Source organism: Panthera onca, chromosome X (assembly GCF_046562875.1).
Source record: "Panthera onca isolate mPanOnc1 chromosome X, mPanOnc1 haplotype 2, whole genome shotgun sequence".
Classification (NCBI taxonomy): domain Eukaryota; kingdom Metazoa; phylum Chordata; class Mammalia; order Carnivora; family Felidae; genus Panthera; species Panthera onca.
This window is the reverse complement of record NC_138357.1, coordinates 105,890,805-105,913,828: the sequence shown is the minus strand read 5'-3', so window position 1 is coordinate 105,913,828 and position 23,024 is coordinate 105,890,805.

Below are 23,024 nucleotides of genomic sequence, written 5' to 3'. Positions count from 1 at the left end.
TATTCAAAATTGATGTAAAGTGCAATGCCAAATTTCATTACTACTCAACCAGTGGGGCTTTACACATTTACTTTGACACTATGGTAAGTACATTTAGTAATTTTCTTTTCCAGCTTCAAGTCATATATAAAATGAAACTAAATAGGTAGATATTTTGTAAAAACACAGTGAAACTCTGGCAATATATATTATTATTCCTTCATTATCATCAAATTCTGATAAAAGATTTTTTAAATATTTGTCTTTATTTTTGAGAGAGAGAGCAAGTGAGCACTCATGTGGGAGCAGGGGCAGAGAGAGAAGGGGACAGAGAACACCAAGCAGGCTCCATGCTGTCGGTGCAGAGTCTGACACGGGGCTGGATCCCGCAAACCATGAGATCATGAACTGAGCTGAAATCAAGAGTCGTAGGCTTAAAAGACTGAGCCATGAAGGCACCCCTAATATAGACAGAGATACATGTGTTGTTCTCAAACAGCGTAAGTTCTTTACAGTACCAGCAAGTTGATTTAAAAGGTAACTGCCACATTATCATTTGAGACTTTCTCAGTTAAGCATTGATTAATTTCCTACATTTATAACACATGAAAACTTGTTTTTATTTTTCTACACGTGAACTGGAAGTATTAAAAGTATTGTTTTTTTGGGGGGGGTGCCTGGGTGGCTCAGTTGGTTAAGCATCTGACTTCACCTCAGGTCATGACCTCATGGCTCATGAGTTCCAGCCCCACGTTGGGCTGTGTTGACAGCTCAGAGCCCGGAGCCTGCTTCAGATTCTGTGTCTCCCTCTGTGCCCTCCCCCAATTAGTGCTCTGTCTCTCACTCATAGTAAAATATAAACATTAAAAAATTAAATACTGTTTTCTGTTGTTGTTAAACTTGAAATACTACAACCAAAACAATTATTGGACTGAATTTTTCAGACCATCACATTCTTGAAGGTATTTCTCTATTTTTAAAAGTGGGGAGGGTCTGGCTAATATAACTATTTCACATCACTTATAAGACAACTGAGGTACAGAGAGACTGATTTCTAAACCCAAAGAAGAGTTGCTAATAGATCTGGGATTGCAGTTTAGTCAGTAACAGTTAAGGTCATACAAAATGTGCTAGATCTTTGGTCATTTGACAGTGCTTTGGCAAAAGGTGGTACTATATGCAGAAATGGCCAACATAATCCTTTCTTAAATGAGAACAACTTGTCTATCCATCTTCCTATCCATCTCTTCTTTCCTGGCCCCCTCCTTCCCTCTTCATTACAACGCCTAATATCATCTACCAAAATTAACTAAACTTTTGACAACATATGTACTCCAAACTTCCATTAAGATGATAATGTGCATTTGTTTAATTCTTTAGAAAGAACTCAAAGTAGCCTACCCTTTCTTCCATCTTCAGTACTGCTTTCCTTTAGTGTCAAAAATTACCTTATTTTAACAGAGAAACTACTTTCCAGTTAGTATACCAAACTGTCAGTGTATGGAAGGCTTTAGGAATTTCCCAACTGCTTTAAAAACTACATTTTGGGAGTGCCTTTAACCCTTACTGACTTATGCATTCATTCAATAAATGTTAATTGCGCACTTACTACATAAGTCACTAAAATTTAAGATTTTAAAAAATAATCATTGGAATAACACTTAAGAACCCATCTCATTTCGGAGTTACAATCAAATGCACTTTATCTAAAGCTTTTTTCACATAGTCTATGATTTTTCAGATTATGAATCACATCTCTAATTACTAGAGACTTGTCTCTAATTAATTACACCCTGAATTTCTACATAAAAAAACTATTAATTAGCATAATCCTAAATTTGAAATGTCTGATATCCCCAATTCCTTGATTAGCATTTTTAAATGCCTTTTTATACGTTTGTCTCACATTTAAAATTTTATCACCTCTCAAATAAAAATCTTGGTTTGAAGTTGACTTAGAATTCCAATTTGACAATCATTTTCTTCTTGATCATGAACTTCTTCATCTGAATTTCACATAATTCAAATAATTGTGAAGATCAGAACTTAAATATACACTTAATTTTTGAAAAAATTACATTTCTAGAGTTTGTATTTAACTGTTGTTCATGCTTTACTAAATTATTAACAGAAGACAAAAATAAATGTATATATATTTGTATGGCAACACGTGTCCCAAGTTCTATTGTTTACAATCTGGGTCATGGTAGGCTGCTTGGGCTGCCATAACAAAATACCACAGACTGGGTGCCCTCAACAACAGAAATTAATATCCTCACATTTCTGGAGGCTAGAAACCCAAAATTATGGCAGGATTAGTTTCCGGTGAGAGTGCACTTCCCGGCTTACAGATGGCTGCCTCTTCACTATTTCCTCACATGGCCTCTCCTTGGTATGTGCATGCAAAGAGAAAGAAAGAGAGAGAGAGAGAGAGAGAGAGCGCGAGAGAGAGCGAGCGCGAGCGAGTGAGCGCGGGCAAGCGCGCGTGAGCGAGCAAGAGAGAAACTTTCTAATGTCTCTTCTTATAAGGATGCTAATCCTGTAAGATCAGGACCTTACCATTATATCTCATTTAATGTGAATTACTTCCTTAGGGCCCCATCTCCTAATACAGCCACACTGGGGGGTTAGGGCTTCAGCATATGAATTTGGCAGGACAGAATATTCAGGTCATAACAGTCAACTTAAATAACCATATGTAATGGTAATTCATCTTCTAGTGTAATCTGGAGGTCTATGTTAGGAGTGCTTTCCTGGTCAGGAAATGCAGCGATACACACAGGTACCATAAGCCTTTAGGAGTTACACCTCCTCCTAGGATTCTCTTAAAACAGCCCTGGAACAGAAGTTCAGTCAGTTGTAGACATAGTTTGTTAATGAATTATAGCCCAATACAAGGTCTCCTGCAGAAATCTATGCTTTTTAAAGTAGGTCTGTCTAGGGGCCATTACTTTCTGGATGTAATCTATGACAAACACAAGACACCAAAAAGAAGGTGACACTGTCTTTTACATGAAGAGTTTCCAAGTTTCCCAAATTTGCTCCAGCTGTACTGGCTTAAGTCCCAGACTCCAGAGCCTTTTATGGTAACATAAGCAAGCTTTTAAGGTAGCTGTGATGCAGAGTAGTTCTGATTCCAAACAGGTAAGTACTATTTTGTGGGACCAGCAAGTGAAGGGAGTAGGCACAGGACACAGGTCTGAGACTCTGGTGCGGCCGAAGTCAAAGAGGCTCCACTCTTTCCATCAGTTAAGAAGGGGAGGATGGAGGTGGATTAGGGAGGAATTTAGCATTGCAGCCAATATCAAAAAGATGGCCATCTGTAGATGTTTTCTACAGACCACACCAAGTCCTTTCTTTTATCAGGTTGGGTAACATTAGAACTATTTTATGTACAAAGCCCTGGGACTCCATTTGGGATCAAGGTCCCAACTGCACTGTGTTGCTGTTGCACTTGAGTTGGACTCAGGCTTCACGTTCAGAACAGGAAGTGTACCAGCTTAATGGGCTGAAAGAACTCAGCTATGAATTCCATATTACAGGTGGAGTGAAAATGGCACAGAGCGAGGAAAACTTTCCCAAAATAACATATTCATTTTCCCAGAAATCTTACCAGAGTCGCACTGTGATTTGTTTTGTTAACCAAGCATGAAAACCTAAAGAAATTATATTGCCCCCACTGAAAATCTCAAGCATAATGTACTCTCTTCTAAGTGCAAGGGCAAGAAACAGAGGATTAAGATCCTAAGCTATTGGTTGCTACTTCCCTGAGCAGTTTTCCTGCCATGATGAGATTTAAGGGAATTTGGTGCTCTAGTTTTTGAGACTGGAGTCGGTCAGTTGTAGCTGGATTCATTACCATGGGGAGGCACTGTTGAGCTGTCAGATCTCCTTGGACTCCGCCTTTCAAGGATGCTGGTGTGTGAACCTAAGTTCTGTGTTGGGAGCCCAGGGAGTACCACAGTACACTGAGCAAGCTGCACCCCACATAAACAAAAATCAACGGCTGGAAGGCAGGTCCTAGCAGAAGACCCTTGGAATCGTTCTTTATCGTCCCACATATATCTCATCACTTAGCAAAAAACGAGCACCAAATGCTAAGGATTATTCGAGGCACCAGAGATGTGTCTGAACAAAATCTATCAAAATTTCTCTTCTCATGAAGCTTCCGTTTATAAGAAAAAAAATTCTTTGAACCTAGAAACTTGGTTTTAAGAAAAAACACTCATACTGGAAGTAAGCAGTGGATTACAGGGATGAGGTTCAAAAACCAGGGTTTGGAAGTAGGTTAGAGTACCAAGAACGTTCAGAAGCATCAAGTATTAAGGGATGGACCAAGAGATAAGAATAAGATCAAAAGTGACTACACAGTGAAGACACACAAGGTGGGATTAGTGAGATCAGAAGGCAGAGCCAGGATGGAGACTGAGAGAATACATACAAAAATCCGTTATTTTATTTAACAACTATGGCTTTACCATGAGCACAGAGGATGTTATTAAGAGCACCTATCTCATTTATACAATATTTAAGATTAAGTTTTATGTTAATACCAAGCAGCTACAGAAAAAAAAATCCTGGCTTATGATCCCATACTTTGAAATGTTCCCAGAGCAAGTTCTAGCTTTAACTGTTCACCTTTATTTGTTCTTCCATTTTAATTGAGTAGCTCGCTATATAGACAGAAAGGCTCTACAGTTTCTTTGTCATGGGATTTATCAGACATTCCTTTAATTGTCAGTCTCTCTTTCTAAACTGTAAGTTCTTAAAGAAAAACTACCTTGAGGTCATTATCCTTATATTCATTCCTGCAACCTATCACAACGCCTCATTTCCTATTAGGCAGGGCCATCTTATATAGGTTGTGCAGCTTGTGCACTGCACAACTCCAGGGGCACCACACATACGAATAGGATGTAAATGGCACCCCTGGTGTCACACAGTGCACAACTTCACAAGCATTTATGGTTGCCCTGGACCTCATCAGTGTTTATTAATGAAAACGTTTTTACTGCTTACGATTTGTTGTCAGGTGTCAAATAAATATGCCAACTTGTGACACACTTAAGTGTACGTGGCAAGCACAACGGCATTGTATAATAAATGAAATGGATTTCTATTTTAATCTTAGACTAAAAGAGATAGCTTTGAAAATTTGTGTTGATTACTTAATGAAGTGACAGAACAAGAACACTCAAAAAAAAGACTTCTAGTTTGAGAATAAATGGATTCCAGTTTCCTATGAAATGGATGATTTTAAAAATTGGAACTTTGAATATAGTTAAATTAGCAAACTAGAAGATTCAGTTACCTGGGTGAGCAAAAAGTCTGAGGAAATTTTTTATTTTAATGGAATGCGGCCTCCTTGAAACATCCCCACCAAGTAATCTTAAGAGTTAGATATGCTTTGATAATATAGCCACCATTTTTTTCCACATCACACAGGTTATAAAGGTAATATACTTTTTTTCTCCCCTAATGATCTTCAGGTTCCCTGTAACAGATACAAATTGGCAATCAAACCCAAGTGATGGGTGTCCATGTGTAATTTAACAAACAATAAGCCTAGGTGAAGTGACTGAAAGCTCCATCAATTCGATTTGTGCAAGAACTTTTGCAAATTTTGATGTCTTAATTTTTTTTTACCTATGATTTCTTGCTCTTTTGATGAGTCTCCAGTTTGTGTACACTGTGAGCATAGATGTGTGTGTGTGTGTGTGTTTAAAACAGTAGTCAGATGTAGACTATTAGTTTGTATCCAGTCACGCTGTCCATCAATGTTTATATCATCTCAAAATGAACACTCATGATCCTTTCCCAACTGTGACTATAAAAAGTAACTTAAACCCTTGCAATTAAAACAAACTGAAGTTATTTTATTCACCAACACAACGCCTGTTAGAACAACTTGACGTAGGGAGCTTTTGAATGTGGAGTCCTCAATGGTCTACAATTGATGTCATTGAAGAGACATTTAAAAAAATTTTTTAACGTTTATTTATTTTTGAGAAGACAGAGCCAGAACATGAGTGGGGGAGGAGAGAGAAAGAGGGAGACATGGAATCTGAAACAGGTTCCAGGCTCTGAGCTGTCAGCACAGAGCCCGACGTGGGGCTCGAGCTCACAGACTATGTATGAGATCATGACCTGAGCCGAAGTCAGATGCTTAACTGACTGAGCCACCCAGGTGCCCCAAAGAGACATTTTAATATGGCTGACCAGTTACAGGACGTGAACATTTTGAATGCAGGACTTTCTTTAATGAAAAAATTATGAATGTACCAACTGCTATTATGACTCTAGAATTCCATTTAAAGCAGATACTTTTCGGGGCGCCTGAATGGCTCCGTCGGTTAAGCGTCCGACTTCGGCTCAGGTCATGATCTCGCGGTCCGTGAGTTCGAGCCCCGCATCGGGCTCTGTGCTGACAGTTCAGAGCCTAGAGCCTGTTTCAGATCCTGTCTCTCCCTCTCTCTCTCTGACCCTCCCCCGTTCATACTCTGTCTCTCCCTGTCTCAAAAATAAACGTTAAAAAAATTAAAAAAAAATAAAGCAGATACTTTTCAATACCAGTAGAGAGAAATTTAATTACTAAAGCAACAAAAATAACTGGTAATAAAAAATTGGACCTCAAAGCAAAGACCACTTGGAACATTGGTTACACATTTAGACCTGTGCAATCAAAGCCAGAATAAAATCTCAGGTGGATGGAGCTGTGGCAGACATGTGATTATTAGACAAACTCCCAGGATAGTCCAGCACATGCTACATCTTGAGAACCAGTGACTTAGAGAATCGTTTTCTAGTTCATTTAATAGTTTTATTTAGTTCTTGTGGCCTGAGAAGTTTGGACACCTGCTTTCTAACATGAAAATATTAAAGAGGCCATGGTATCTAAAATGAGACTCATGTTTAGCTCTGTTTATGTTATATTTAGGCATGTTCACTAAAATGTTTGAATTCAATTTCCAAAATAAGAGTCATATTTCAAGAATGAGGCTTCACTCTCCTTGCAAGCTAACAAGTTAGTCAGCCAGTTTCAGGGATATGGGTAGACAGGTGACTATTGGCTCAGGGACCTTGGGAGACAGGGGTGGGGGGGTGGGGGGGCTCTCCTGGATGTTCAGGTGGGCCTGGTCTAATCACATGAATCCTTGAGAAACTTTCCTGGCTGTGGTCAGAGAAAGAGATGTGAGGATGGAATCAGGGCCAGAGGGCTACTAACTTGCTGGCTCTCAAGATGGAGGAAGGGGGCCATGATCCAAGGAATGGAAGTGTCAGCCTTTAGAAGCTGGAAGAGGGAATTAAATGAATTCTTCCCTGCAGTGTCCACAAGGAACATTCCCTGTTGATTTTAGCCCAGGGAGACCTGTGCCGGTCTTCTGACCCCTGAACTGTAAGATAATAAATATGTGTTGGTTTAAGCCACTAACCTTGAGGTAATTTTTTCATAGCAACGATTGAAAATTTATACAAGCAGTAGCCAGAGTCTCAGCAATTTTGTGCCAAGTCTCCAAAGCTCCAGTTCTCCAAGGGCAACACAGAGAAAGCCAGGTGATACTTGCACACACAGTGGATTCCTTACAGGAGAAGAATCGGGAGTTTAAGGAACCTGAATCCTATGTAATGAGAAGTAAGCAAGCCTTGCACTCCACAGGGAGACACTATGCCTGTCTCTGAAGGCTGTTTGCTCTACAAATATCCTTGAAAAGATTCTCTGAAACAAAGGGCAGTTGGTGTTTCACTGGCAAGGTTCACAGCAACTCAAGAGACCGATTCACGATGGTTCTTCCACACAAGATGCCATCCAGATTCATTCCTCATGTGTTCTTTAAATACAGTTTTCATAATCCAAACTGAGTGTGGACTTTTGCATAAATAGGTGATGAAATTGATAAAGGTTGATACAGCTGCATGAGCAATGTCTGCTAATGAGATTTAAAAAATAAAACCCGCTATTATAAAACCAAAATTAACACGAACACATTGTTCGTGTTGTGATATTACACATACACCAACACATAAACGTACTGTCATTATTGAATTTGCTACAGGTAAGGAAATTTCATTATTGCTGCTCTCGAACTTTTTGGACTGTAAACTGCTTTTCCACTTGAAACAATTGTTTTTATTATGGAATTTTTTAATACTCTGAAGTTTTTTAGTACTCTATCATATTATGGCAAAAGGAGACTGTGCTTTTTTAGGTAAGACCTATTTTTCTATAAAACTTAGAAACAGATTTTTATTGGAATCTTGGTTAAATTGGCCCGAGATGCAAAGGGATTAGTATAAATTGCATTTTCCAGTCAAAACAGCTGAAAATACCAGTGTATGATCAACTTTCTTGTCCTTCTCGACTTGACAGGCTAAAATGAACCCTAATTACTCATTTAAAAGAAGTACTTTACATCTCCTAGATATTATTAAATGAAATATTATCTACAAATGGAGGTAGTTTTCAACAGCAGTAGAAAATGTATGGAAACATACTGGATCCCACAGTTTGCCTCATAAACATTATAGTCACCATGGTTACTATTATAATCCCTGAATCACAAGGGCCTCTATTCTGCTCAGGTTAGCCAATGTTTGTGAAATCTCCTCTGTGTCTCCTTCTATCAAAATACACTCCCTTACCCAGGTCTGCTCCTGAGGATGTCCAGGAAGCTCCAATTTCATCTCAGAACTTACAGAACATTTGACTTTGCCATTTGGTCTCTCTGAAGACTAAAATAATACTCAAGAGAGCAGTTTAAACACTGACCCTTAATCCCTTTAGAAGAGATGAAAAGGGTTATGCTTCTGAATTCTAGTTCAGATACCGCTTCCCAATTCCCACCGTGCTGCCTGTTAAGCTGTTGCCTCTCAACCTCAAGCATACCTGTCTGTATTCTGCTTTGTGGAGCTCTGGCTGAGACTGGAGACCCCACTGCTCCAATTCCAGCTGCTCGGTGTCAGGCTCTACCAAGATAGAGTTCCCTCAGGAGATCGCAGGGCTCAACATGGGAGGGAGAAATGCGGCTAGACCAGGCGAAGCGGAAGAAACTCTTCTGTGGGAACCCACCTTCCAGCCTCTGTATCTGAATAACCTCTTTCTTTTGTCCCCCTGGAGTAAGGATAGCAGCTACTTTCTGTAGCTACTACCCCTCTGAGTCCCCTTTTGGCTTTTTCAGTTCTCTGATATTTAAAAATATTGATTACTTTAAGTGCTTTCTTTTAAAATAACTGGTGGACTTTTGCCCTCTGGACCCTGACTGATAAAACCCTTACCACTCACGTTAAACATCTCAGAGTTAACTCTGGGCACAAACACCTAATATCTTGGGGGAAGCAAATTCCAGATCACATAGCCCTTGTAGAGCCCACATATTGTTAGTTGATACAAGGAGTCACGTGTTCAATAAAACCTGAACGGAATACCAACGTTTTCTGAGACACCATGCTTAATGAGAGGTGAAATCTGCTCTCACGTAAGTTACATCCAGGTTAATGATGGAGGCAATACCACAAAGGCTGACATATGGTAATGTTAAGTTGCTGACAAAAGCAAAAGAAATCGTAATAGCAATATAGAAGATACATGAGATAATAAAAGAGACCACTGAAGACTTCTTTTAGAAAGAAAAGTCTGACCAGAAAGTCATCACGCAAAAGTAGAAGCAATTTTAGGAAGAAAGGACCATGTATGCCCAAGCCAGGAGGTGTGCAAAAGTATGGCCACTGAGGGAACTGAAAATAATTCCACATAGGTTACAGGCAATAAGGCCTTGCTAAAGATGAGGACAGAAATGTGGACAGGAGCCATATCATAAAGAGACTGCTGTCTTGCTGAAAAGTTTGGCATACCAACATACTTGTTTTTTCAATGCGACTTCTTAATCAAGTACAACATATTAACAGAGAAGCATACAGATAATAAATATAAGGCTCAGATTTTTAGAAACCAAACACACCAATGTAACCAACACCCAGAAAGAGAAATCAAACTTTATTAGTACATTCAAAAGACCTCACCTACACCTACCCACTCACTGTCCCCATCAAAGGAAACTGTTATCTTGACCTAATACCATGGGTTAATTTGGGATATTTTTTTAAATTTTATAGAAGTTAATGAAACAGTGTGGAACTCCTTGTTTCTAGCTTCTTTGGATCAACATTACTTATGGGATTGATCCACGTTTTGTATAGATTTGTTCGTTCTCATGGCTATGTAGCTTTCCACTGTATAAATATTACACAAACTATTTGTATTCTATTATTGATGGACATTTTTTTTCCAGTTTGTAGCTTTTAAGATAGTGCTACTATATAGACTTATGCTTAAATATACTTGTACACATGTATGTTCACCTTCAGTATATGCTAACAAAAGGCTTGTCCTAATTCACATTCACACCAATGTTGTGAGACCTCTATTTACCCCACATACTTGCCAATACTCACAGCGTTCCTTTTTTTCCTGTTTTTTGCATTTTAGCCACATGACAGGTCTTTGGTTATATCTCATGATAGTTTTAGTGTGTGTTTCCCAAATGTATAAGTTTGGGCATATTTTCATACTTTATTGGCTATTTAATTTGGATATCCTCCTTTATGAAGTGATTTTCAAGAAATTTCCTATATATATATGTATATATATATATATATATATAATATATTATATGTTATATATACATATATATGTATACATATCTAAGTTATACGTGTGTGTATATATATATTATATATGTTATATATAATATATATATGTATACATATCTAAGTTATACGTGTGTGTGTATATATATATATATATATATATATAACTTACAAAGTATCACCCTTAACATCTAAATATTTGATTTTATAAATACCTATTGCTACTGATTTCGTATTTGATTGCGTTGCAATCATAAAATATAACTTGTATTTTAGTCATTTGAAATTCACTAAAACTTGTAGTATGGCCCAGAATGTGTCCAAGTGCATGTTCCACATGTGCTTTTTAAAAAGGTATGTCCTGGGGCTCTTGGTTGGCTCAGTTGGTTAAGTGTCTGATTTGGCTCAGGTGATGATCTCATGGTTCCTGAGTTCGAGCCCCACATCGGGCTCTCTGTTGTCGCACAGAGCCCATTTTGGAGTCTCTGTCCTCCTCTGTCCCTGCCCCTCCCCTGCTCATTCTCTCTCGTTGTCTCCCATCCTCCCTCTCAAAACCAAATCAACGTTTAAAAAGAAATGTGTGTCCTACGGTTGTTGTACAAAAAAATATCATTTAGGAAGTTTGTTGATAGTGTTGGTCCAATTGGATTATCCAAAAGTAGATACTGAACAAGCTAAGATATTTACTACATATCAACACTTGTAAATAGGGGTGGGGGTGGGTTAAGACTAACCAATGAGAAAAATTAAATTGCATTGTAGTACCAGCAAAGCTTCAGACAATCCCACCCCAATGCCTGGAATGTGCACAGTCCATACGGATTGTCCCCTGGGACTCAAAGGCTTTGATCAGGCATGAAATATAGAACCTTACCATAATTAATACTTGGTTGTGGGTTGCCCACGTTAACAGGCATACTCTGTGGCTCTCTGCAACTGAGGCAAAATCTGAGTGAACAAACAAGTGAGGGAACAAATTCTTCCTTAAAGAGAATAAGGAATCCACCTTTATTCCTTTGCATCCACCAATATTCTTTAAATCTGCATTCATACAGATATTTTCTGTTATGAAAATTTGCTTCATGTGTTTTAAAGCTCTACTGTCATATATATACTTATTGTTGAATTGGCCCTCTTATGATTATAAACTGAACTTTTATCTCTTTTATCATAGTTCTTGTTTGGAGGTCTACTTCATTAGTCTAGCCACAGCATCTTTTTCCTACTTAATGACTGCATGGTATTACCTTTTTTCAATTCTTTCATATCAACCAGTTTTTGTCTTCAAATTTAAAATGTTTGTTTCCAAATTCCATGTAGATTTATCTTGTTTTTTTTTTAATCAGGTTGCAAATCAATTTTCTGAATTTTTAGAGCATTAATAATTCATTTAATTGTTGCTATGGTTGAATTTGAATCTACCATGTTAATATTTGCTTTCAATGTGGCTTATATATTATTTCCAGGCAGATCACCCTATTCTAACCAGAGACTGAATATACTAAGAACAGGTTGCAGTTTTCATGAAGTTCCATCTCTCGCTGCTCTATGTTCACTTTTGGGAGTGTAGCCTGGCACAGATCCCAATTTACAGGTGAGTGGGTTCACTAAGGAGTCCCCTTTGCTCAGTCCTGAATTCCAATTCCAATTCTCTCCTCTCAGCACTGTGAAACAGATATAAACTCTGATCTTCTCTTCTTCAGTGAGACAAAGTATTTTTCAAAGATGAGCACACCAATGTATCCTATCCCATATGATGTGCTTGCAATTCAAGGCTGACAGCAAGAGGTAAAATCCATGTTGTTTGAATCTGGGCGAGCCTGCTTCTACAGGGGAAGTGATACTTTATCACTTCTGTAACTAAGTCATAAAAGGCAACATGACTTCCTTCCACCTGGCCCTTTGGGGATATTCTTCCTTGGAACCCAGCCACCATGCTGTGAAGGAGCCAAAAAGTCACCTACAAAGGCCGTAAGAAAGTGTTTGGGTCACAGCTCCAGTACAGATTCCAGACAATAGCCAGAATCAACTGGCAGACACTTAGGTGGTGAGTAAATGAGCTTTTGTATTATTTCAGCCTCCAGTATCAAGCCGGCCCAGCTGACAATGAATAGGGCAGAGACAATCTGTCCCTTCCAAGCCTTGCCTCAATAGCAGCATCATGGACAAAATAAACATTGCTGTTGTTTTAAGCCACTTAGTTTTGAGGTGGCTTGGTACTCAGAAATAAATCCTCTCAACATGCACCTTTCTGTTTAGTTTTTTTTAGCTGCTGATACAATATGAACAAATGCCTGAAGAAGACTGTCAAGTGCTACAGGTCACTAGTGTGCCTCCATTTTCACCAGGATCTCAGCCCCATAAATCCTGCTTCCAGAACCCAATATTTGTTTCTCACGCCCCAGAAGGTTGCCAAACTCTGTTGGCTTCTCTGCTTCTGTTTTCCAGGGGATGGGAGGGGGAGGTTGCAGCCCTGACCCCGGGACGTCTGTTTTTCTTTCTTCCCACCTTTACTGAGGCATAATTGAGAAATAAAGTTGTATGCGTTTTGCTCTACTTCTTCATTGTGGCCTTGTGACAGAATTCCCAACCCTTTGCCCAGTGCCAAGAAATAGCAGGTGCCACAAGAGGGAAAGGAGCTTATAAAATGTTGGCTTACCTGTCTGCACCTCCCTTTGCACAGGGATCTTAACTGTTTAAGTGGATATTTCTTATTTATGTTTCAGATTTTTTTCTGGTTGTTATCAATACCAACACTGGCCTCCCACAATTACTTCATCAGAAATGAAAGTGGAAGCTCATAGTGCATTTTTCAAGATCTCCCTGTGTTAATACAGAGAATGGATTTGAGGGAGACCAACCTGGAGTAATAGGAAATAATCTGCGTGAGAAACGATGATGGACAGAGCTAAAATTAAACCATCAGGGCTAGAAAAATGTTACAATTATTTAATGAATTATTAGGGCATGTACTTTGCAGTGTTTGGTATGGGTATAAGTAAGAAGGAAGTATTGGGGAGCTTTGTAGGATTCTTGCACGAATACTGGGGTAAAGGGTAAGGTCTTTCACTGAGAAAAAGAGTATTTCACGTCATGCAGTGATACACAGAGTTACTGTGTTAAATGCCATTAGGATATTTAGGTGGAGATGACTAAGTACCAATGAATTAACAATTCAGAAAAGAAACCTTGACTAGAGATAAGAAGATAATTGGGAGACCACAGTGTATCAGTATTATTTTAACACACTAAGTGGATTAAAACCACCCAACAAGAATGCAGAGAGAAGAAAAAAGATGAGCCCTGGACAGAACCAACTTGCTTTGGCACCCGTTGGAAGGAAATCAAATAGAATAAAACCAAGAGCATTGATTTCATGGTTCTACTTCCCTTAATTTTCCCATTTATCTGTATGTTTCTCCAAAATAGATTTAGATGAATGTATCCCAAACTGTAGAACACCCTTTTTTTTGAAATGAAAAGAGGGGAAAAATTTGAAAAGTGGTATCAGTAGAAGGCAAAGGGAATAGTTTCCTGTGGCTCTTCGTTTTAAATAACATAAAATGACTAACATAACTTGGGTAAACCATTACATGCTCATATTACAAGCCATGGTTATGATCTTGATTGACAGGGAAAATCAAACACTCCAGAAAGCACACAACCATAATTTCACTGGATTCATTAGAAAAAAGCAGAGCTAAGTTAATAGAAATTTCATGAAATATAGATAAAGAGTGACAAATGTAGGAAGAATGTGTGACATTATCAGAAAAGTTTATTACTTACAACTAAAATTAAAACTTTTTGAGAAATAACAATATAATATGTACTCCTCACTGTAGTCCAAAACCTCAACCATATGCTTTTAACTGCTTGATGAAAAATACATTAAATGCTATTTTAATTCTGTTCACATTGGGACATAAGAATTCAACATGTTATGAAGATAAAAAAAAGTACCATTTCTAAAAAAATAATCAAAACAGTATGTGATAAATGAAATAATATATACATTGTATACTGCAGACATATTTGTTTCTTAACCTATTATCCATTCCTTCTGCTTTTGAAAGTAGGGTATTCCTGTTCCTTTAGACAACCAAAGCTGCCCACTTAAAGTGTTTCTCGAATTTTTAAGCTTACATTAGTTCTAGAAAAGAGCAAATGTCCTGTGCTGGTCTAGCAGTGTACTACATCTTTCCTGCCACAGATTTTGGTTCAAGAATGCTCAAGTAACCCAAAATGAGAATCAACTACATTGTTTTTTTGGAACATTAAGTCAGAAATATTTCCAGTGGGGCTTCAAAGTGGAAATAGGTAAGCCTCGAGTTACTGGTGTTCATCTTGTTATGGCCTCCAAACATCTCAGTTACCCAGGACGGTATGAGCTTACACTTGCAGTCTCACTAACATTAGTAATAAGACACTGTCTTGGTTCGAACAATCAATTGTATACTCACTTTATTCCTTCAAGGAAACCTTCCTAGGAATAAATTTTAAACGGAAAAAAGGAAACTTGAGAGATGAAAAGCAATCCCAATCTAGTTATCACCTGCAGCCAGGTCTACCCTTGGAGTTTTCGGTTATGTGTAATAAATAAATAACTCATTTTGTAATGGGGTTTAAAATGAATTTCTGCTACTTGCAACTGAAACAGGAATGATTGTTACTATGTGCTATTTTAAAAGCTTGCTTAATGACAAGATAAAGTATACATGTAGAAAGAGATTTACTTATTCCAAGTGGGTATCCCAAGGAGAAGAGTCTAAATCTTCTTTATTCTATCAAGAACCCAGAGACACTAACCATTCTTCTGTTATAACCCAATCACTAAATCCAAGATTAAGTGCATTATTTATTTTTCAGTGATTTGCAGGAATCTTTTGGCTGAAATACCATTCTTTTTAACTATCAACATTATTATCAACAACCATATTCATCTTTCAAGGCTTATAAAATAAGCTTGTGCCCTCAGGGATGCCTATTTGAACAGTCAGGTTGGAGAACACAAACTCCTTTGTGCCTACATGCAGCAGACTTCTGTGGCCTCCACCATGACACTATGCTATTTCTTAATCAGTTTTATTGAGGTATTATTTTCCTATATTCAAATCCACCCATTGCAAGTGTCTAGTTCTGATAAAATGTATACATTGTTGACAAATGCATACAATCATCTACCACCACAGTAAATATGTAACATACCATCTCCTCTAAAATTTCCTCCAGCCCCTTTGCATTCCATCTCCCACCTCAGCCCCCAGCAGTCACTGATCTGTTACTCTGATTTTTCCTTTTTTAGATTTTATATGAATTGAGTGAGAAAACATGTAGGCTTTTATGTCTGGTTTCTTTCACTTCACATAACGCTTTTGAGAGTCCTCCATGTTTTTCCATGTATCAACACTTCTGTGTGAATATTATTTTATTGTATGGATGGAGTAGAATTTGTTTAACCATTTACCTATTGATGGACACGTGGGGTGTTTCCAGTTTTAGAGTATTTTACACAAGAGTGATTTGAACATTTGAGATTACATCTTTGTATTCACGTGCTTTTTAATTCTTCATTGGTTAATACCTCACATATGGTATAAAAATGTACCACACAAGGGAAACAAAAGCAAAAATGAACTATTGGGACGTCAGAATAAAAAGCTTCTGCACAGCAAAGGAAACAATCAACAAAACTAAAAGGCAATGGATGGAATTGGAGAAGATATTTGCAAATGACATATCAGATAAAGGGTTAGTATCCACAATCTATAAAGAACATATCAAACTCAACACCCAAAAACAAGTAATCCAGGGAAGAAATGAGCAAAAGACATGAAGAGACATCTTCCCAAAGAAGACATCCAAATGGCTAAAAGACACATGAAAAGATGCTTGACATCACTCATCATCAGGGAACTACAAATCAAAACCGCAATGAGATACCACCTCATACCTGTCAAAATGGATAACATTAACAACACAAGAAACAGTAAGTGTTGGTGAGGATGCGGAAAAAGCAGAACCCTCTTGCACTGTTGGTGGGAATGCAAGCTGGTACAGCCACTCTGGAGAACAGTATGGAGGTTCCTCAAAAAATTAAAAACAGATCCAGCAATTGCACTAAGTATTTATCCAAAAGATACAAAAATACAGATCTAAAGGGGGTACATGTTTCCCAATGTTTATAGCATCATTATCAACAATAGCCCAACTATGGAAAGAGCCCAAATGTCCATCAACTAATGAATGGATAAGGAAGATGTAGTATGGATATAAAATGGAACATTACTCGGCCATCAAAAGGAATGAAATCTTGCCATTTCCAACAAAGTGGATGGAGGTGGAGGGTATTATGCTCAGTGACATAAGTCAGGCAGAGGAAGACAAATACCCTATGATTTCACTCATATATGGAATTTAAGAAACAAACACATTAACAGAAGGGAAGAGAAGGAAAAATAAGATAAAAATAGAGAAGGAGGCATTCAAAAGGTATTCTCTTAAATACAGAGAACAAACTGAGGGCTGCTGGAGGGGTGTTGCATGGGGGATGGCCTAAATGGGTAAAGGGGATTAAGGAGGGCACTTGTGGCAATGAGCACTGGGTGTCATAAGTGATGAATCACTAAATTCTACTCCTGAAACCAATACTACACTGTATGTTAACTAATTAAATAAAATTTTGGAAGAAAAAAAGAAACCCAATATGGATTAAAGACTGGAACATAAGACCAGAAACCGTAAAGCTCCTAGAAGAAAACATGGGCGATAAGATGCTTGACATCATTCACTCTTAGGTATAATTTTTGGATCTGACTCCAGAGGAAATGACAACAAAAGGAAAAATTAATAAATGGGCCTAATCACACTAATAAGCTTCTGAACACTGAAGGAAGCTATAGACAAAATAAAAAGGCAATATGCTGAGGGAAAATATTTGCAAATGCCCTCTGCTAAGAGAGTAATATCTAAAATATATTAAGAAATCATACACCTCAATATCAGACAAAACAAAAGCAAAAACAATCTGATTTAAAAAAATGGGTAGAGGATCTGAATAAACATTTTTCCAAAGAAGACATCCAGATGGCTAACAGGCACATAAAAAGATGCTCAGCCTCACTCATCATCAGGGAAATGCAAATGAAAACCACAATGAGTTATCACCTCACACTTGTCAGAGTGGCTAAAATCAAAAAGAGAAGAAATAGCAAGTATTTTCAAGGAGGAAAATGGGAACTCTCATGCACTGTTGGTAGGAATGTAAACTGGTGCAGCCACTACAGAAAATAGCACTAAGTTTCATCAAAATATTAAAAATCGTACTGCATGATCCAGTAATTCCTTTTGAGTATTTGTCCAAAGAAAATGAAAACACTATGTCAAAAAGATAGATGCACTCTCATACTCACTGCAGCATTATTCACAGTACCCAAGATATGGAAACAGCCAAAGTACTCATCAATTGATGAGTGGATAAAGAAGATTAAACACACACACACACACACACAGGAGTATTATTCAGCCATGAAAAAGAATTAACTCTTCCCATTTGTGACAATGTAAATGAACCCTAAGGGTATTAAGCTAAGTGAAATACATAAGAAGGATAAATATTGTATGGTTTCACTCACATGTGGAATCTAAAACACAAGACAGATAAACAAACCAACTCATAGATGCTGAGAAAAGATTGTTGCCACAAGGCAGGGGGGTTGGGGATGGGCAAAATGGGAGAAGGGGTCAAGAGGTGTAAACTCCAGTCATAAAACAAACAAATCATTGGAGATAATGTACAGCATGATGATTACAATCAACATTATTGTATTGTATATTATGTAACTTTATATAGTGACAGGAAAAATTAGACCTGAGATCATCTTGCAGTGTATACAAACATCCAATCATTATGTTGTACACCTGAAAATAATATAATCTTATACGTCAATAATACTTCAATAAAAGACCTGTTACTTGTCAACTAAAAAATATGTAATTGTAAGTTGAAGGGAGTTTTAATGTTATATCCTCTGTAAAACAGAAAAATTAAAGACAAAAAAAGAAAAAACAATTTATACTACCATCATTGGTTAAAATAGTATTTAAATATTTAAACTGTGAATTTTAACTATAGTTATGTACAAAGAAAAATTTAAGAGTGATCAGGTTCAGTGTATTGTAGTTAACATCATTTATATTCCTTTATCACTATAATTTTGCCAAATAAATGTACATTAGAGAAAAAGAAAAAAGTATCTTATAGTTTATAAGTGACTTTATTCTACTTAAAATTTTTGAGTATGGTCAACACACATTACATTACTTTCAGACACACAACAGTCATTTCACAGGCTTATACATTATGCTGTGCTCACCACAAGTGTAGCTACCATCTAAAGGTGACTTTACTCTTAATCTAGTTCACTCTTTATGATGATACTTTGGTTTTGCTTCTTTAACATCATTTTATAAAGTATCAGTTTTGTGGTCAAATATTCCTAACACTTTTTTTTCCTAACACTTCTTTGATAATTGCATTGACATGAGTCAATAGTATGCCTTTACTGATCTAACAATTGGGCACTTACACTGATTGGATAAATCAGATAGGGCTGGGGCACCTGGTTAACTGAGTCCATTTAACTTGGGACTCTTGGTTTTGGCTCAGGTCATGATCTCATGGCTTCATGGGCTCGAGCCCTGCATTGGGCTCTGTGCTGGCAACGCAGAGCCTGCTTGGGATTCTCTCTTTCCTTCTCTTGCTGCCTCTCCCCCACTTATGCTGTCTCTGTCTCTCTCAAAATAAATAAACAAACTTAAAAAAAAATCAGATGGGGCTTACTTGTCACAAAAGGAAATCTGTGTAGTCACAGAGTAAATGGCCAAGTTACCTGAACCCAAAATCCATACCAGGCAGATGTACCCTAAGGATGAGAATATAAGTCAGAAGGTCCCTTTAGAGATTATGTAAGCCAAAATACCCTATTTTATGACCAGTTTTATAAAACTAACTAAACCTGCATGTAGTTATGTCTGCATATGTAAGGAATATAAATTCATTTGGATCAGGAGTTCCTCATCAAACTCAGTTCTATAATATACAGCAAGTTCACCGTGGCCATTACATTACAGGAGTAAACATTTCTGCTACCCTTAGGCCCAGCAAATAATTACAGCCATGTCCAAGAACATTCCTGAATTTGTATGCTATGTAACTACATTAAGGATCAATTATCTCTGGATGTCATAAACCAGCCCCGAGACTTTATCTGTAGCACATCCTGAAATAGGTTATCTCAGATTTTCCCAAGGTTTTAACAGTATACCTTCAATTTTTCCTACTTCATGTTTTGAAAGTTTTTCCTCCCAATGAAGTGCTTGGTAATAACTTGTTTTCTAAATTTTCTAACACTCAAATAGAAAAGCCAGAGTTTCAAGTAAGCTGAGATAACCAGTTAACAGGCAGTATGGAAAGACATCCAGGAAAAAAAAAAGAAAAACAAAGAAATGTCAGGTTTCACTTGAGATTTGGCTTTTCAAATAACTAAGCATAACACAAGGGTCACCATTTTTGCTCTATCTTCACCCAGGGATACAAGTACCTGAGATTAGAAACTCCTGCATCGGGGCGCCTGGGTGGCTAAGTCAGTTGAGCATCTGACTTCGGTCCAGGTCATGATCTCACAGCTTGTGAGTTCAAGCCCCATGTCGGGCTCTGTGCTGACAGCTCAGAGCCTGGAGCCTGCTTTGGATTCTGTGTCTCCCTCTGTCTCTGCCCCTAACCCACTCGCATCTTGTCTCTGTCTCTCTCAAAAATAAATAAAACATTAAAAAAAAAAAGAAAGAAACTCCTGCATCAGTTCATATGGAGGAACGTTTAGGAAAAAATGTTTTAATGATTAAGTTTCAAAATGTTTTTGGAGCATCCTCAGTGAGGTAGACAGCGTGAGGGAAGAGATGCTTAAGTATGTAAATCTGCATAAACAAAGAGCTTTGAATAGTTAATTACAGCAGAGCTGGGTTACAATAAAATGTTTTCCTTTATAATTCTATCTGTGTGTCCTGATTCAGGCCAGAGGTTGGAATCAGAATAAGAAAAACGGTTGTATGAATGAATATAATTAACTTGCATAAGAAAAACTACATGCAACCGTAACTTATAAATGCAAAAAAAAATACTAATACATGGATTCATATAAAGCTGGGCTTGTCTCAGTAAAAACTCAAATGACTTATTTATATGAGACAGGATTAGCAAGTAGCATATTCCACAGTCCATTGATTAAACTGATGTTATCTAGTTGGGAATGTGGAAATCCAACAATTGAACCTATTTAAGTCTAATCTGACAATGATGGGGAAAATGTTCTGCACAGTTAAGGATTTTGATTAGAGTTAGGAGAATAAAGTGTTGGGGAAAGTGATTTTAGAAGCAATTTTTTTACTTAATTAGTGAAAAGTAGAGAGGTCAACAAGAGCTGCACACGATCAAGCCCTTGCCTGTCTCATCTGGAAGACCAAAAAGTGACAAGTATTAGAAATCATACAGATAAAAGAGGGAGCACTTTTAGACCAGAATTCAGAAAATATGGAAAAACTTACGAGGCTTCCAAGGTTGCCTGGAAAGAGACAATATTGAGGCCACAGTGTCAGTTACAAGTAGAAGAAAAAAAATGCATCTGTTAAATGTTAAAAGTGCTGCCTCAAATTACCTGAAAGTAGGATTTTTCTTTCTTTGCATTATTCTTAGTATAATGTAGGTCTTGATTTTTTTGTGTGTGTTTTGTCATTAGGGCTTGTATATATTTTAATGAATCCTATAACTTGACTCTTCAGTCAAATGGACATTATACAAGTTAATTATGAGAGAACTAAAATGCTTCTTCCTGAGACTTACATTCATTAGTGCTTTTGAATAATTGAAAAGCAAGTTTTCAATATTAATAACATTTCTTTATAAAAGCCTGTATTTGCAAATCAGTTTGCAAATGCCTCAAAAAGAACCAATAGACAAAGAGTGTGAATGACTTGGTCAAACTGAGCTCCTGGTTGTTTCTCAGATGTTATTAAATTAGTATAAGGAAGGGACAAAAGTCAATTAAATCAGCAAATATTTCTTGAGTGTTTATTATGTATCAGACACTGTACAAAGCATTAGTAACTTCTACCGAGTAGGACATTCGGACAGTAACGAGTTGTGTTAAAGCAATCAATATTCTGCAAAAGGTGTTACTTAAGTTTGCTCTTTCAGGCCTCAGATTAACAACTGCATTAGCCAAGTGGGGTCTGGAGGTCCAGATCTGACATCCAAGGTGTGCCTACCTCCACACCAACTCAACTATACTGCATACCTACAGGACTTACAAGACACTGCTGGCACATACCACAGTTCACATTACTAATTTTTATAAAATAAATATTTTCCCATTGTTTAAAAAAAGTGTGAGCATCAACATGAATGACTTTTAAATAACTTGTCCATGTAATAGATGATAGTATACACTTAACCTTGTGTGTGAACTCCAGTGGTTTCTTACAGTCACTGCTTTTTCCAATGTACTATAGTATCTTTATAACTGTATACAATGCTTAATATGTCACATAATTAATGAGGAATTTTTGAGTATCTTGAAACAGGTATACTTGAGCTGTCTCCATTTTTCAGCAATTATTTTTTGCTTCGTCTACCTAATTTTTATTGCTCCTCTGTTCTGGTTTCAAAAATGCTTTGCAATGGGATCTTTATTTTCGTGAATATTAAAACATACAACATAGTGCAACTTCTACAAATGTAATTTTTCGTGTTGACTTTTTTTTTTTTAATTTTTTTAATGTTTATTTATTTTTGAAGGAGAGAGAGAGAGAGAGACAGAATATGAGCAGGGGAGGGGAAGAGAGAGAGGGAGACACAGAATCGGAAGCAGGCTCCAGGCTCCGAGCCGTCAGCACAGAGCCCAGAGGCGGGGCTCGAACTCACAAACCGCGAGATCATGACCTGAGCCGAAGTCGGACGTTTAACCGTCTGAGCCACCCAGGCGCCCCACGTGTTGACTTTTAAAATAAAATGATAATCATTAACGAGGCTTTGCTTTTATATGCTCTGCACAGTCCTTCCTCTATTTCTCCATGACCATGGAATGAACTCACCCTACAAATATCATAGTGTAGATGCTATACTCTCTATTGGATTCTCATCTGCTTATATAATAATCTGTTTTGTGTGTTCTAATCAAGATGCCTTGATGGAAGCATTTTTATTATAATTAAATTTGGGGATGAAATTTAAACTGCCGATTGAATCCTGGCTAAGAACAGATACATTGATAAGCAAAAACATAAATGTTACGATGCTTCTTGTTTACTACAATTAAATATTCCCTCTGGCTCTCAACTTAGGTGTT